The sequence below is a fragment of the Colletes latitarsis genome, unplaced genomic scaffold, assembly GCF_051014445.1.
Source record: "Colletes latitarsis isolate SP2378_abdomen unplaced genomic scaffold, iyColLati1 scaffold0024, whole genome shotgun sequence".
Taxonomy (NCBI): domain Eukaryota; kingdom Metazoa; phylum Arthropoda; class Insecta; order Hymenoptera; family Colletidae; genus Colletes; species Colletes latitarsis.
Window position 1 is genome coordinate 1,666,785 of NW_027488374.1, and position 18,052 is coordinate 1,684,836.

Here is an 18,052-nt window from a genome sequence, read left to right on the forward strand (position 1 = left end):
GCGAATGTATGAGCCTGATGAGGGCCAATCCCAGACTTATCCCAGACCTAACTTGCGTTATCCCCTAAAATATTGATCGAAACCAGGTTTAATTGACTGTTTCAGTGTGGTACCACATTAGTACGTGATCCAAACCAGAAAAAGCCAGGGATCTGTTCAACAAGTATGTGAAAAACGCGAAAATATGTCCCTGATGAGGGCAAATCCCCGACCTATCCCAGACCTAACTTGCGTTATCCTATAAAATATTGATCGAAACCAGGTTTAATTGACTGTTTCAGTGTGGTACCACTATGCTACGTGATCCAATGCAGAAATTCAATCGATCAGGTCAACATGTATGTTAAAACTGCGAAAGTATGACCCTGATGAGTGCAAATCCCAGACCTAATCTAGACCTAACGTGTGTTATCCTCTAAAATAATAATCGAAACCAGGTTTAATAGTCTGCTTCAGAGTGGTACCACATTACCACGTGATTCAAACCAGAAAAAGCCCAGGATCTGGCCAACGAGTATGCGAAAAATGCGAAAGTACGAGCCAGATGAAGGTCAAATCCTGGACCTAACCCAGACCTAACATGCGTTATCCTCTAAAATATAGATCGAAACCAGGTTTAATCCACTGTTTCAGTGTGGTACCACAGTACCACCTGCTCCAAACCAGAAAAAACCCAGGATCTGTCCAACAAGTATGTGAAGAATGCGAAAGTATGAGTCTGATGAGGGCAAATCCCAGGCCTAACCTAGACCTAGGATGAGCTATCCTCTAAAATATTGATCGAAAACAGGTTTAATGGACTGTTTCAGTGTGGTACCACATTACTGCGAGATCCGGACCTGTGAAAGCCCAGGATCAGGCCAACAAGTATGTGAAATATGCGAATGTATGAGCCAGATGAATGCAAATCCTGGACCTACCCCAGACGTAACATGCGTTATCCTCTAAAATATTGGTCGTATCCAGGTTTAACTGACTGTTTCAGTATGGTACCACATAACTACGTTATTCAATCCAGAAAAAGCCCAGGATCTGGCCAACAAGTATGAGAAATATGCGAATGTATGAGCCAGATGAGGGCAAATCCTGGACCTAGCCCAGACCTATCATGCGTTATCATCTAAAATATTGATCGAAACCTGGTTCAATCGACTGTTTCAGTGTGGTACCACGTTACTACCTGATCCAAACCAGAAATAACCCAGGATCTGTTCAACAACAATGTGAAGAATGCGAAAGTATGAGTCTGATTAGGGCAAATCGCAGGCCTAACCTAGACCTAGCATGAGTTATCCTCTAAAATATTGATCGAGACCAGGTTTAGTCGACTGTTTCAGTGTGGTACCACATCAATACGTGATCCAGACCAGAACAAACCCAGGATCTCTTCAACAAGTATGTGAAGAATGCGAAAGTATGAGCCAGATGTGTGCAAATCCTGGACCAAACCCAGACCTAATATGCGTTATCCTCTATAATATTGGTCGTATCCAGGTTTAACTGACTGTTTCAGTGTGGTAGCACATAACTACGTCATCCAATCCAGAAAAAGCCCAGGATCTGGTCAACAAGTATGAGAAATATGTGAAAGTATGAGCCAGATGAGGGCAAATCCTAGACCTAACCCAGACCTAACATGCGTTATCATCTAAAATATTGATCAAACCTGGTTTAATTGACTGTTTCAGCATGGTACCACATTACTACGTGATACAATGCAGAAACAGCCCAGGATCTAGCCATGAAGTATGAGAAATATGCGAAAGTATGAGCCTGATGAGAGCAAATCCTAGACCTAACCCAGACCTAACATGCGTTATCCTCTAAAATATTTATCAAGATCAGGTTTAATTGATTGTTTCAGTGTGTTCCCACATTACTAAGTGATCCAAACCAGAAAAGACCCAGTATCTGTTCAACATGTATGAGAAATATGCGAAAGAATGAGCCTGATGAGAGCAAATCCCAGACCTATCCCATACCTAACTTGCGTTATCCTCCAAAATATTGATCGAAACCAGGTTTAATTGACTGTTTTAGTCTGGTACCACATTACTACGTGACCCAAACCAGAAAAAACCCAGGATCTGTTCAACAAGCATGTGGAAAACGCGAAACTGTGAGCCTGATGAGGGCAAATCTTAGACCTAACCCAGACCTAAGATGTGTTATCCTCTAAAATATTTATCCAGACCAGGTTTCATTGAATGTTTCAGTGTGGTACTACTTTACTACGTGATCCAATCCAGAAATAGCCCAGGATCTAGCCATGAAGTATGAGAGATATGCGATAGTAAGAGCCTGATGAGGGCAAATCCTAGACCTATGCCGGACCTAACTTGCGTTATCCTCTAAAATATTGATCGAAACCAGGTTTAATTGAATGTTTCAGTGTGGTACCACATTACTACGTGATACAATGGAGAAACAGCCCAGGATCTAGCCATGAAGTATGAGAAATATGCGAAAATATGAGCCTGATGAGGGCAAATCCTAGACGTAACCCAGACCCAACATGCGTTATCCTCTAAAATATTTATCAAGACCAGGTTTAATTGAATGTTTCAGTGTGGTACCACATTACTACGTGATCCAAACCAGAAAAAACCCAGGATCCGTTCAACAAGTATGTGAAGAATGCGAATGTATGAGTCTGATGAGTGAAAAAACCAGCCCTGACCTAGACCTAACATGCGTTATCCTCTAAAATATTGAGCGAAACCAGGTTTAATGGACTGTTGCAGTGTGGTACCACACTACTACGTGATCCAAACCAGAAAAAACCCAGGATCTGTTCAACAAGCATGTGGAAAACGCGAAACTGTGAGCCTGATGAGGGCAAATCTTAGACCTAACCCAGACCTAAGATGTGTTATCCTCTAAAATATTTATCCAGACCAGGTTTCATTGAATGTTTCAGTGTGGTACCACTTTACTACGTGATCCAAACCAGAAAAAACCCAGGATCCGTTCAACAAGTATGTGAAGAATGCGAATGTATGAGTCTGATCACTGAAAATCCCAGGCCTTACCTAGACCTAACTTGCGTTGTCCTCTAAAATATTGATGGAAACCAGGTTTCATTGACTGTTTCAGTGTGCTCCTACATTACTACGTGATGCAATCCAGAAAAGGCCCAGGATCTAGCCATCAAGTATGAGAAATATGCGAAAGAATGAGCCTGATGAGAGCAAATCCCAGACCTAACCTAGACCTAACATGCGTTATCCTCTAAAATATTGAGCGAAACCAGGTTTAATGGACTGTTTCAGTGTGGTACCACACTACTTCGTGATCCAAACCAGAAAAAACCCAACATCTGTTCAACAAGTATGTGAAAAACGCGAAACTGTGAGCCTGATGAGGGCAAATCTTAGACCTAACCCAGACCTAAGATGCGTTATCCTCTAAAATATTGATCGAAACCAGGTTTAATTGACTGTTTCAGTGTGGTACCACATTACTACGTGATCCAACCCAGAAAAAACCCAGGATCAGTTCAACAAGTATGAGAAGAATGCGAAAGTATGAGTCTGATGAGTGAAAATCCCAGGGCTAACCAAGACCTAACATGCGTTATCCTCTAAAATATTGATCCAAACCAGGTTTAATGGACTGTTTCAGTGTGGTACCACATTACTACGTGATACAAACCAGAAAAAAACCAGGATCCGTTCAACGAGTATGTGAAGAATGCGAAAGTATGAGTCTGATGAGTGAAAATCCCAGGCCTAACCTAGACCTAACATGCGTTATCCTCAAAAATATTGATCGAAACCTGGTTTAATCGACTCTTTCAGTGTGGAACCACACTACTACGTGATCCAAACCAGAAAATAACCCAGGATCTGTTCAACGAGTATGTGAGGAATGCGAATGTATGGGTCTGATGAGTGAAAATCCCAGACCTAACCTAGACCTAACATGCGTTATCCTCTACAATATTGATCCAAACCAGGTTTAATGGACTGTTTCAGTGTGGAACCACACTACTACGTGATCCAAACCAGAAAAAACCCAGGATCTGTTCAACAAGTATGAGAAGAATGCGAAAGTATGAGTCTGATGAGTGAAAATCCCAGGGCTAACCAAGACCTAACATGCGTTATCCTCTAAAATATTGATCCAAACCAGGTTTAATGGACTGTTTCAGTGTGGTACCACATTACTACGTGATACAAACCAGAAAAAAACCAGGATCCGTTCAACGAGTATGTGAAGAATGCGAAAGTATGAGTCTGATGAGTGAAAATCCCAGGCCTAACCTAGACCTAACATGCGTTATCCTCAAAAATATTGATCGAAACCTGGTTTAATCGACTGTTTCAGTGTGGTCCCGCATTACTACGTGATCGAAACCAGAAAAAACCCAGGATCCGTTCAACAAGTATGTGAAGAATGTGAAAGTATGAGTCTAATGAGTGATAATCCCAGACCTATCCCAGACCTAACTTGCGTTGTCCTCTAAAATATTGTTCGAAACCAGGTTTAATTGACTGTTTCAGTGTGGTACCACATTAGTACGTGATCCAAACCAGAAAAAGCCAGGGATCTGTTCAACAAGTATGTGAAAAACGCGAAAATATGTCCCTGATGAGGGCAAATCCCCGACCTATCCCAGACCTAACTTGCGTTATCCTATAAAATATTGATCGAAACCAGGTTTAATTGACTGTTTCAGTGTGGTACCACTATGCTACGTGATCCAATGCAGAAATTCAATCGATCAGGTCAACATGTATGTTAAAACTGCGAAAGTATGACCCTGATGAGTGCAAATCCCAGACCTAATCTAGACCTAACGTGTGTTATCCTCTAAAATAATAATCGAAACCAGGTTTAATAGTCTGCTTCAGAGTGGTACCACATTACCACGTGATTCAAACCAGAAAAAGCCCAGGATCTGGCCAACGAGTATGCGAAAAATGCGAAAGTACGAGCCAGATGAAGGTCAAATCCTGGACCTAACCCAGACCTAACATGCGTTATCCTCTAAAATATAGATCGAAACCAGGTTTAATCCACTGTTTCAGTGTGGTACCACAGTACCACCTGCTCCAAACCAGAAAAAACCCAGGATCTGTCCAACAAGTATGTGAAGAATGCGAAAGTATGAGTCGGATGAGGGCAAATCCCAGGCCTAACCTAGACCTAGGATGAGCTATCCTCTAAAATATTGATCGAAAACAGGTTTAATGGACTGTTTCAGTGTGGTACCACATAACTACGTTAACCAATCCAGAAAAAGCCCAGGATCTGGCCAACAAGTATGAGAAATATGTGAAAGTATGAGCCAGATGAGGGCAAATCCTAGACCTAACCCAGACCTAACATGCGTTATCATCTAAAATATTGATCAAACCTGGTTTAATCGACTGTTTCAGTGTGGTACGACATTACTACCTGATCCAAACCAGAAATATCCCAGGACCTGTTCAACAAGTATGTGAAGAATGCGAAAGTATGAGTCTGATGAGGGCAAATCCCAGGCCTAACCTAGACCTAGCATGAGTTATCCTCTAAAATATTGCTCGGGACCAGGTTTAGTCGACTGTTTCAGTGTGATACCATGTTAGTACATGATCCAAACCAGAAATAACCCAGGATCTGTTCTACAGGTATGTGAAAAATGCGAAAGTATGAGTCTGATGAGGGCAAATCCCTGGCCTAACCTTGTCCAAACATGCGTTATCCTCTAAAATATTGATCAAATCCAGGTTTCATGGACTGTTTCAGAGTGATACCACATTACTACGTGATTCAAACCAGAAAAAACGCAGGATCTGTTCAACAAGTATGTGAAGAATGCGAAGGTATGAGACTGATGAGAGCAAATTCCAGACCTAACCCAGACCTAACATGCGTTATCATCTAAAATATTGATCGAAACCAGGTTTAATCGACTGTTTCAGAGTGGTACCACATTACTACGTGGTCCAAACCAGAAAAAGCCCAGGATCTGGCCAACAAGTATGTGAGAAATGCGAAGGTATGGGCCTGATGAGGGCAGATCCCACACCTATCCCAGACCTAACATGCGTTATCCTTTAAAATATTGACCGAGACTAGGTTTTATGGACTGTTTCAGTGTGGTACCACATTACCACGTGAATCAAACCAGAAAAAACCCAGGATCTGTACAACAAGTATGTGAAGAATGCGAAAGTATGTGTCTGATGGGGGCAAATCCCAGGCCTAACCTAGACCTAGGATGAGCTATCCTCTAAAATATTGATCGAAAACAGGTTTAATGGACTGTTTCAGTGTGGTACCACATTACTACGAGATCCGGACCTGTGAAAGCCCAGGATCAGGCCAACAAGTATGAGAAATATGCGAATGTATGAGCCTCATGAGGGCAAATCCTAGACCTAACCCAGACCTAACATGCGATATCCTTTACAATATTGACACAGACTAGGTTTCATGGACTGTTTCAGTGCGGTACCACATTACCACGTGATTCCAACCAGAAAAAACCCAGGATCTGTACAACAGGTATGTGAAAAATGCGAAAGTATGGGTCTGATGAGGGCAAATCCTAGCCCTAACCCAAACCTAACATGCGTTATCATCTAAAATATTGATCGAAACCAGGTTTAATCGACTGTTTCAGAGTGGTACCACATTACTACGTGATCGAAACCAGGAAAAGCCCAGGATCTGGCCAACAAGTATGAGAAATATGTGAAAGTATGAGCCTGATGCGGGCAAATCCTGGACCTAACCCAGACCTAACATGCGTTATCCTCTAAAATATTGACCGAGACTAGGTTTTATGGACTGTTTCAGTGTGGAACCACATTACCACGTGATTCAAACCAGAAAAAACCCAGGATCTGTACAACAAGTATGTGAAGAATGCGAAAGTATGGGTCCGATGGGGGCAAATCCCAGGCCTAACCTAGACCTAACATGCGTTATCCTATAAAATGTTGATCGAGACCAGGATTAATCGACTGTTTCAGTGTGGTACCACTTTACAACGTGATCCAAGCCAGAAAAAGCCAGGGATCTGTTCAACAAGTATGTGAAAAATGCGAAAGAATGACCCTGATGAGGGCAAATCCCAGGCGTAACCAAGACCTAACATGCGTTATCCTGTAAAATATTGGTGGAAACCAGGTCTAATGGACTGCTTCAGTGTGGTACCATATTACTACGTGATCCAAACCAGAAAAAGCCAGGGATCTGTTCAACAAGTATGTCAAAAACGCGAAAGTATGAGCCTGATGAGGACAAATCCCAGACCTAACCTAGACCTAACATGAGTAATCGTCGAAAATATTGATCGAAACCAGGTTTAGTGGACTGTTTCAGCGTGGTACCACATTACTACGTGATCCAGACCAGTGAAAGCCCAGAATCTGGCCAACAAGTTTGAGAAATATGCGAAAGTATGACCCAGATGAGGGCAAGTCCTAGACCTAACGGAGACCTAACATGCGTTATCCTATAAAATGTTGATCGAGACCAGGATTAATCGACTGTTTCAGTGTGGTACCACTTTGCAACGTGATCCAAACCAGAAAAAGCCAGGGATCTGTTCAACAAGTATGTGAAAAATGCGAAAGAATAACCCTGACGAGGGCAAATCCCAGGCGTAACCTAGACCTAACATGCGTTATCCTCTAAAATATTGATCGAAACCAGGTTTAATTGACTGTTTCAGTGTGGTACCACTATGCTACGTTATCCAATGCAGAAATTCAATCGATCAGGTCAACATGTATGTTAAAACTGCGAAAGTATGACCCTGATGAGTGCAAATCCCAGACCTAATCTAGACCTAACGTGTGTTATCCTCTAAAATAATAATCGAAACCAGGTTTAATAGTCTGCTTCAGAGTGGTACCACATTACCACGTGATTCAAACCAGAAAAAGCCCAGGATCTGGCCAACGAGTATGCGAAAAATGCGAAAGTACGAGCCAGATGAAAGTCAAATCCTGGACCTAACCCAGACCTAACATGCGTTATCCTCCAAAATATAGATCGAAACCAGGTTTAATCCACTGTTTCAGTGTGGTACCACAGTACCACCTGATCCAAACCAGAAAAAACCCAGGATCTGTCCAACAAGTATGTGAAGAATGCGAAAGTATGAGTCTGATGAGGGCAAATCCCAGGCCTAACCTAGACCTAGGATGAGCTATCCTCTAAAATATTGATCGAAAACAGGTTTAATGGACTGTTTCAGTGTGGTACCACATTACTGCGAGATCCGGACCTGTGAAAGCCCAGGATCAGGCCAACAAGTATGAGAAATATGCGAATGTATGAGCCAGATGAATGCAAATCCTGGAAATACCACAGACGTAACATGCGTTATCCTCTAAAATATTGGTCGTATCCAGGTTTAACTGACTGTTTCAGTATGGTACCACATAACTGTGTTATTCGATCCAGAAAAAGCCCAGGATCTGGCCAACAAGTATGAGAAATATGCGAATGTATGACCCTGATGAGGGCAAATCCCAGACCTATCCCAGACCTAACTTGCGTTGTCCTCTAAAATATTGATGGAAAGCAGGTATAAATGACTGTTTCAGTGTGGTACCACATTACTACGTGATCCAATCCAGAAAAAGTCCAGGATCTAGCCATCAAGTATGAGAAATATGCGAAAGAATGAGCCTGATGAGGGCAAATCCTAGACCTAACCCAGACCTAACATGCGTTATCCTCTAAAATATTTATCGAGACCAGGATAAATTGACTGTTTCAGTGTGGCATCACATTACTGCGTGATCCAAACCAGAAAAAACCCAGGATCTGTTCAACAAGTATGTGAAAAATGCGAAAGTATGACGCTGATGGGGGCAAATGCCAGACCTATCCCAGACCTAACTTGCGTTGTCCTCTAAAATATAGATGGAAACCAGTTTTAATGGACCGTTTCAGTGTGGTACCACATTACTACGTGATCCAAACCAGAAAAGACCGAGGATCTGTTCAACAAGTATGTGAAAAACGCGAAAGTATGAGCCTGATGAGGGCAAATCCCAGACCTATCCCAGACCTAACTTGCGTTATCCTATAAAATATTGATCGAAACCAGGTTTAATTGACTGTTTCAGTGTGGTACCACTTTGCTACGTGATCCAATGCAGAAATACCATCGATCAGGTCAACATGTATGTTAAAACTGCGAAAGTATTACCCTGATTAGGGCAAATCCCAGGCCTAACCTAGACCTAACAAGTGTTATCCTCTAAAATAATAATCAAAACCAGGTTTAATGGTCTGTTTCAGTGTGGTACCACATTACTACGTGATCCAAACCAGAAAAAAACCAGGATCCGTTCAACAAGTATGTGAAGAATGCGAAAGTATGAGCCTGACGAGGGCAAATCCTAGACCCAAAACAGACCTAACATGCGATATCCTCTAAAATATTTATCAAGACCAGGTTTAATTGAAAGTTTCAGTGTGGTACCACATTACTACGTGATCCAAACCAGAAAAAACCCAGGATCCGTTCAACAAGTATGTGAAGAATGCGAAACTATAAGTCTGGTGAGTGAAAATCCCAGGCCTAACCTACACCTAACATGCGTTATCCTTAAAAATATTGATCGAAACCAGGTTCAATCGACTGTTTCAGTGTGGTAGCACATTACTACGTGATCCGAACCAGAAAAAAACCCAGGATCTGTTCAACAAGTATGTGAAAAATGTGAAAGTATGAGTCTGATGAGGGCAAATCCCAGACCTATCCCAGACCTAACTTGAGTTATCCCCTAAAATATTGATCGAAACCAGGTTTAATTGACTGTTTCAGTGTGGTACCACATTAGTACGTGATCCAAACCAGAAAAAGCCAGGGATCTGTTCAACAAGTATGTGAAAAACGCGAAAATATGTCCCTGATGAGGGCAATTCCCCGACCTATCCCAGACCTAACTTGCGTTATCCTATAAAATATTGATCGAAACCAGGTTTAATTGACTGTTTCAGTGTGGTACCACTATGCTACGTGATCCAATGCAGAAATTCAATCGATCAGGTCAACATGTATGTTAAAACTGCGAAAGTATGACCCTGATGAGTGCAAATCCCAGACCTAATCTAGACCTAACGTGTGTTATCCTCTAAAATAATAATCGAAACCAGCTTTAATAGTCTGCTTCAGAGTGGTACAACATTACTACGTGATCGGAGCCAGAAAAAGCCCAGGATCTAGCCATGAAGTATGAGAAATATGCGAAAGTATGAGCCTGACGAGGGCAAATCCTAGACCTAACCCAGACTTAACATGCGTTATCCTCTAAAACATTTATCAAGACCAGGTTTAATTGAATGTTTCAGTGTGGTACCACATTACCACGTGATTCAAACCAGAAAAAGCCCAGGATCTGGCCAACGAGTATGCGAAAAATGCGAAAGTACGAGCCAGATGAAGGTCAAATCCTGGACCTAACCCAGACCTAACATGCGTTATCCTCCAAAATATAGATCGAAACCAGGTTTAATCCACTGTTTCAGTGTGGTACCACAGTACCACCTGATCCAAACCAGAAAAAACCCAGGATCTGTCCAACAAGTATGTGAAGAATGCGAAAGTATGAGTCTGATGAGGGCAAATCCCAGGCCTAACCTAGACCTAGGATGAGCTATCCTCTAAAATATTGATCGAAAACAGGTTTAATGGACTGTTTCAGTGTGGTACCACATTACTGCGAGATCCGGACCTGTGAAAGCCCAGGATCAGGCCAACAAGTATGAGAAATATGCGAATGTATGAGCCAGATGAATGCAAATCCTGGACCTACCCCAGACGTAACATGCGTTATCCTCTAAAATATTGGTCGTATCCAGGTTTAACTGACTGTTTCAGTATGGTACCACATAACTGTGTTATTCGATCCAGAAAAAGCCCAGGATCTGGCCAACAAGTATGAGAAATATGCGAATGTATGACCCTGATGAGGGCAAATCCCAGACCTATCCCAGACCTAACTTGCGTTGTCCTCTAAAATATTGATGGAAAGCAGGTATAAATGACTGTTTCAGTGTGGTACCACTTTGCTACGTGATCCAATGCAGAAATACCATCGATCAGGTCAACATGTATGTTAAAACTGCGAAAGTATTACCCTGATTAGGGCAAATCCCAGGCCTAACCTAGACCTAACAAGTGTTATCCTCTAAAATAATAATCAAAACCAGGTTTAATGGTCTGTTTCAGTGTGGTACCACATTACTACGTGATCCAAACCAGAAAAAACCCAGGATCCGTTCAACAAGTATGTGAAGAATGCGAAAGTATGAGCCTGACGAGGGCAAATTCCAGACCTAACCCAGACCTAACATGCGTTATCATCTAAAATATTGATCGAAACCAGGTTTAATCGACTGTTTCAGAGTGGTACCACATTACTACGTGGTCCAAACCAGAAAAAGCCCAGGATCTGGCCAACAAGTATGTGAGAAATGCGAAGGTATTGGCCTGATGAGGGCAGATCCCACACCTATCCCAGACCTAACATGCGTTATCCTTTAAAATATTGACCGAGACTAGGTTTTATGGACTGTTTCAGTGTGGTACCACATTACCACGTGATTCAAACCAGAAAAAACCCAGGATCTGTACAACAAGTATGTGAAGAATGCGAAAGTATGTGTCTGATGGGGGCAAATCCCAGGCCTAACCTAGACCTAGGATGAGCTATCCTCTAAAATATTGATCGAAAACAGGTTTAATGGACTGTTTCAGTGTAGTACCACATTACTACTAGATCCGGACCTGTGAAAGCCCAGGATCAGGCCAACAAGTATGAGAAATATGCGAATGTATGAGCCTCATGAGGGCAAATCCCAGACCTAACCCAGACCTAACATGCGATATCCTTTACAATATTGACACAGACTAGGTTTCATGGACTGTTTCAGTGCGGTACCACATTACCACGTGATTCAAACCAGAAAAAACCCAGGATCTGTACAACAGGTATGTGAAAAATGCGAAAGTATGGGTCTGATGAGGGCAAATCCTAGCCCTAACCCAAACCTAACATGCGTTATCATCTAAAATATTGATCGAAACCAGGTTTAATCGACTGTTTCAGAGTGGTACCACATTACTACGTGATCGAAACCAGGAAAAGCCCAGGATCTGGCCAACAAGTATGAGAAATATGCGAAAGTATGAGCCTGATGCGGGCAAATCCTGGACCTAACCCAGACCTAACATGCGCTATCCTCTAAAATATTGACCGAGACTAGGTTTTATGGACTGTTTCAGTGTGGAACCACATTACCACGTGATTCAAACCAGAAAAAACCCAGGATCTGTACAACAAGTATGTGAAGAATGCGAAAGTATGGGTCCGATGGGGGCAAATCCCAGGCCTAACCTAGACCTAACATGCGTTATCCTATAAAATGTTGATCGAGACCAGGATTAATCGGCTGTTTCAGTGTGGTACCACTTTACAACGTGATCCAAGCAAGAAAAAGCCAGGGATCTGTTCAACAAGTATGTGAAAAATGCGAAAGAATGACCCTGATGAGGGCAAATCCCAGGCGTAACCTAGACCTAACATGCGTTATCCTCTAAAATATTGGTGGAAACCAGGTCTAATGGACTGCTTCAGTGTGGTACCACATTACTACGTGATCCAAACCAGAAAATGACCGGGATTTGGCCAACAAGTATGCGAAAAATGTGGAAGTATGACCCTGATGGGGGCAAATCCCAGACCTATCCCAGACCTAGCATGAGTTATGCTCTAAAATATTGCTCGGGACCAGGTTTAGTCGACTGTTTCAGTGTGATACCATGTTAGTACATGATCCAAACCAGAAATAACCCAGGATCTGTTCTACAAGTATGTGAAAAATGCGAAAGTATGAGTCTGATGAGGGCAAATCCCTGGCCTAACCTTGACCAAACATGCGTTATCCTCTAAAATATTGATCGAATCCAGGTTTCATGGACTGTTTCAGAGTGATACCACATTACTACGTGATTCAAACCAGAAAAAACGCAGGATCTGTTCAACGAGTATGTGAAGAATGCGAAGGTATGAGACTGATGAGAGCAAGTCCTAGACCTAACGGAGACCTAACATGCGTTATCCTATAAAATGTTGATCGAGCCCAGGATTAATCGACTGTTTCAGTGTGGTACCACTTTACAATGTGATCCAAACCAGAAAAAGCCAGGGATCTGTTCAACAAGTATGTGAAAAATGCGAAAGAATGACCCTGATGAGGGCAAATCCCAGGCGTAACCTAGACCTAACATGCGTTATCCTCTAAAATATTGGTCGGGACCAGGTTTAGTCGACTGTTTCAGTGTGGTACCACATCACTACGTTATCCAAACCAGAAAAAGCCCAGATTCTGGCCAACAAGTATGAGAAATATGCAAAAGTATGAGCCAGATGAGGGCAAATCCCAGACCTATCCCAGACCCAACTTTCGTTATCCTCTAAAATATTGGTCGAGACCAGGTTTAGTCGACTGTTTCAGTGTGGTACCACATTTCTACGTGATCGAAACCAGAAAAGACCCAGAATCTGTTCAAGAAGTATGTGAAGAATGCGGAAGTACGAGACTGATGAGGACAAATCCCAGACCTATCCCAGACATAACTTTCGTTATCCTCTAAAATATTGATCGAAACCAGGTTTAATCGACTGTTTCAGTGTGATACCATGTTAGTACATGATCCAAACCAGAAATAACCCAGGATCTGTTCTACAGGTATGTGAAAAATGCGAAAGTATGAGTCTGATGAGGGCAAATCCCTGGCCTAACCTTGTCCAAACATGCGTTATCCTCTAAAATATTGATCAAATCCAGGTTTCATGGACTGTTTCAGTGTGATACCACATTACTACGTGATTCAAAGCAGAAAAAACGCAGGATCTGTTCAACAAGTATGTGAAGAATGCGAAGGTATGAGACTGATGAGAGCAAATTCCAGACCTAACCCAGACCTAACATGCGTTATCATCTAAAATATTGATCGAAACCAGGTTTAATCGACTGTTTCAGAGTGGTACCACATTACTACGTGGTCCAAACCAGAAAAAGCCCAGGATCTGGCCAACAAGTATGTGAGAAATGCGAAGGTATTGGCCTGATGAGGGCAGATCCCACACCTATCCCAGACCTAACATGCGTTATCCTTTAAAATATTGACCGAGACTAGGTTTTATGGACTGTTTCAGTGTGGTACCACATTACCACGTGATTCAAACCAGAAAAAACCCAGGATCCGTACAACAAGTATGTGAAGAATGCGAAAGTATGTGTCTGATGGGGGCAAATCCCAGGCCTAACCTAGACCTAGGATGAGCTATCCTCTAAAATATTGATCGAAAACAGGTTTAATGGACTGTTTCAGTGTAGTACCACATTACTACTAGATCCGGACCTGTGAAAGCCCAGGATCAGGCCAACAAGTATGAGAAATATGCGAATGTATGAGCCTCATGAGGGCAAATCCCAGACCTAACCCAGACCTAACATGCGATATCCTTTACAATATTGACACAGACTAGGTTTCATGGACTGTTTCAGTGCGGTACCACATTACCACGTGATTCAAACCAGAAAAAACCCAGGATCTGTACAACAGGTATGTGAAAAATGCGAAAGTATGGGTCTGATGAGGGCAAATCCTAGCCCTAACCCAAACCTAACATGCGTTATCATCTAAAATATTGATCGAAACCAGGTTTAATCGACTGTTTCAGAGTGGTACCACATTACTACGTGATCGAAACCAGGAAAAGCCCAGGATCTGGCCAACAAGTATGAGAAATATGCGAAAGTATGAGCCTGATGAGGGCAAATCCCAGGCGTAACCTAGACCTAACATGCGTTATCCTCTAAAATATTGGTCGGGACCAGGTTTAGTCGACTGTTTCAGTGTGGTACCACATCACTACGTTATCCAAACCAGAAAAAGCCCAGATTCTGGCCAACAAGTATGAGAAATATGCAAAAGTATGAGCCAGATGAGGGCAAATCCCAGACCTATCCCAGACCCAACTTTCGTTATCCTCTAAAATATTGGTCGAGACCAGGTTTAGTCGACTGTTTCAGTGTGGTACCACATTTCTACGTGATCGAAACCAGAAAAGACCCAGAATCTGTTCAAGAAGTATGTGAAGAATGCGGAAGTACGAGACTGATGAGGACAAATCCCAGACCTATCCCAGACATAACTTTCGTTATCCTCTAAAATATTGATCGAAACCAGGTTTAATCGACTGTTTCAGTGTGATACCATGTTAGTACATGATCCAAACCAGAAATAACCCAGGATCTGTTCTACAGGTATGTGAAAAATGCGAAAGTATGAGTCTGATGAGGGCAAATCCCTGGCCTAACCTTGTCCAAACATGCGTTATCCTCTAAAATATTGATCAAATCCAGGTTTCATGGACTGTTTCAGTGTGATACCACATTACTACGTGATTCAAAGCAGAAAAAACGCAGGATCTGTTCAACAAGTATGTGAAGAATGCGAAGGTATGAGACTGATGAGGACAAATCCCAGACCTATCCCAGACATAACTTTCGTTATCCTCTAAAATATTGATCGAAACCAGGTTTAATCGACTGTTTCAGTGTGGTACCACATTACTACGTGATCGAAACCAGAAAAGACCCAGAATCTGTTCAAGAAGTTAGTGAAGAATGCGAAAGTATGAGACTGATGAGGGCAAATCCCAGGCCTAACTTAGTCCTAACATGCGTTATCCTCAGCAATATTGGTAGTATCCAGGTTTAATTAACTGTTTCAGTGAGGTACCACATTACTACGTGATCCAATCCAGAAAACTCCAAGGATCTGGGAGGGATTGGAATTGTGTGGGAAAGTGAATTGTACGTTTAAAAACTTCCTTCGCCTGGTCCACCGGACACAGGCCGTTTATTTAAACAAAATAAACTTGAAAATAAACAAAAATGAAGGAAATTAGAATAATCGAAATTGAATTTATTTATTATTTAAAAAATTGCAGGAAAAAACCCCGAGCTGATGGCTCGGGAAAAAAAAACCTGCGCCGCCGTTGGCCCCTACGGCTCTCATTTCGGTCTTCTGTAATCAAAAGAAATACCGAAATCCGGCGGTTAATACCTGACAACGCTCGGTGCGTTGTCTGACTCGCTCTAATCCACACGCTCCTTCTTCCGTTTACGGTAAACAGGAGCGGGATTCTTACACAGCGATACACAACTGTGTTAGTGGACTGTATTATTATTTCAACGTTTCAGATTTTGGAAACGTTGAATTGCAGATGGGGAAGACGAGATTCTAATCTCGATCTTCCCACTGCTGCAGGCTTGGTTTTTGCAGGAGAGGACAACAAGTGGAGGTTGTAAGGCTCCAAAGGTTGTCAACTCCGCGGTCCCTCGCCGTTCCCTGGTCCGTACGGGACCGGTGTGATGCAGAGCCTTAACTGCGCAGAAGCGACTGATTATTAAGGTTCTAACACCACGGTGCCCTTTGAACGTAGTTCTACGTCGAGTGTCCGTACCCACTGACGATCTGGAACCCACGCTCGAGCAGGTCGAAACCAGCCGAGATATTTACCCAGGGAATGCCAAATAAGGCCCCTATCGGGTGTTATCCCAAACTTTTGTTTCGACCCTGGAAAACGACGAACCCAACCCAGGGAGTATGCAACAAAGTTGCCCTATAGATTGGGTTTTTGAACCGTGCAATAGCCAAGCAGAGAATCAAGAAATTCTCTCGGTTCTCGAACACGACCACTGATTACAGCAATCCGTGTTCTTCGTCGCAACGGTGGCGATAATCAAGCACTATTTAAGTGTAAATTTGATTATGCTCAGCCACCGATTGCGGGATAAATCTTTGGAAAGATAATCACGCTGATTTTATTCATTTCAACTTCTACACGACCACTGATTACAGCAATACGTGTTTATTCAGCACCGATGGCGGTAACCAATCACTATAAAAGTGTAAATTTGGTACTTTTCAGCCATCGGTTGCTTTTTGAGCGAAGTGGAATGAAAATCCGTTGGATTTTGTTTCTTTCCAAAATGGTTCGTTCGTCGCGGTGACCGATTTCTGCATGTGAACGTATGGCCGGAATATTTTGACTCAAGGGCAGGATAATTTAAATCCGCTGCAGTCTCAATTCCGAGCAACTTTGTTCACATGATTCTACGACAGGTTAGACAAAACTAACTTGTCGAGAATCGGTCTCCGACTTCAGACGAGGTCGACGATGAGGTCCGCTCTCGTCGAGAACCAAATAGCGAGTCCACCTGAGACATACCTGCTTAACCGTGGCCACGAGGGAGGGGAAATTTTCATCTCGTGGCGCTGTCTGGTCTAAGCTGTCTGTCTCTTATTAATTTTGAATCCTCTCTTCGTTTCGGCGTAGTAACACCTGTTCTCTTGGAACCGTTACTGGGCCGATCGCGGAACTGTTATCGAATGTAAATACGGAGTTTTTCTATGCGGTATTGTTCCCGTAACGTATTACGCCTCAGAGAAGCCTCTGGAATGTCGCGTAAACAAGGAACAACACCGTACAAGAAATGGTCCGTTTTTCTCTCGATCACGCGATGGTTTAACCGACGTTTTTCGATTGTCGAATTAACGCGATATTTAAACATACCGCCCCCCTTGCACGGTCCGTGCAATAAACAATAGGAGCGGTAATTCGCAGTCACTTTGCGATTAATAAACCGAGAGGAAATTTTCTTCACTTAATTAATAAAATTTAAGTTACTTACTTTGGCGGCGTCTGGACAATCTGTTGTCCCTGCAAAATCCGCAGGGTGGCAAGGACCGCTTGCACGGTTGCGTCCGGGTCTGCCGGACTGGGCTGCCGCTGCGGCTGCGGCTGCGGCTGGGTCCTAACCCGGGAGACTCTGGCCTCCGCAGCCGCCCTTCGTCGCTGTTCGTTGCGACGGTGGGTGCGCTCGCTGCCCCGGTCCCCTGTCCACTTCCTCGCCGCCTTCGTCGGCGGATGTGCGGGCGGTGTTGGCCGTGCGGGCGGCGTTGGCCGTGCGGGCGGCGTTGGGCTAGGCTCCTCGGCAGGCCTGGTCGGCT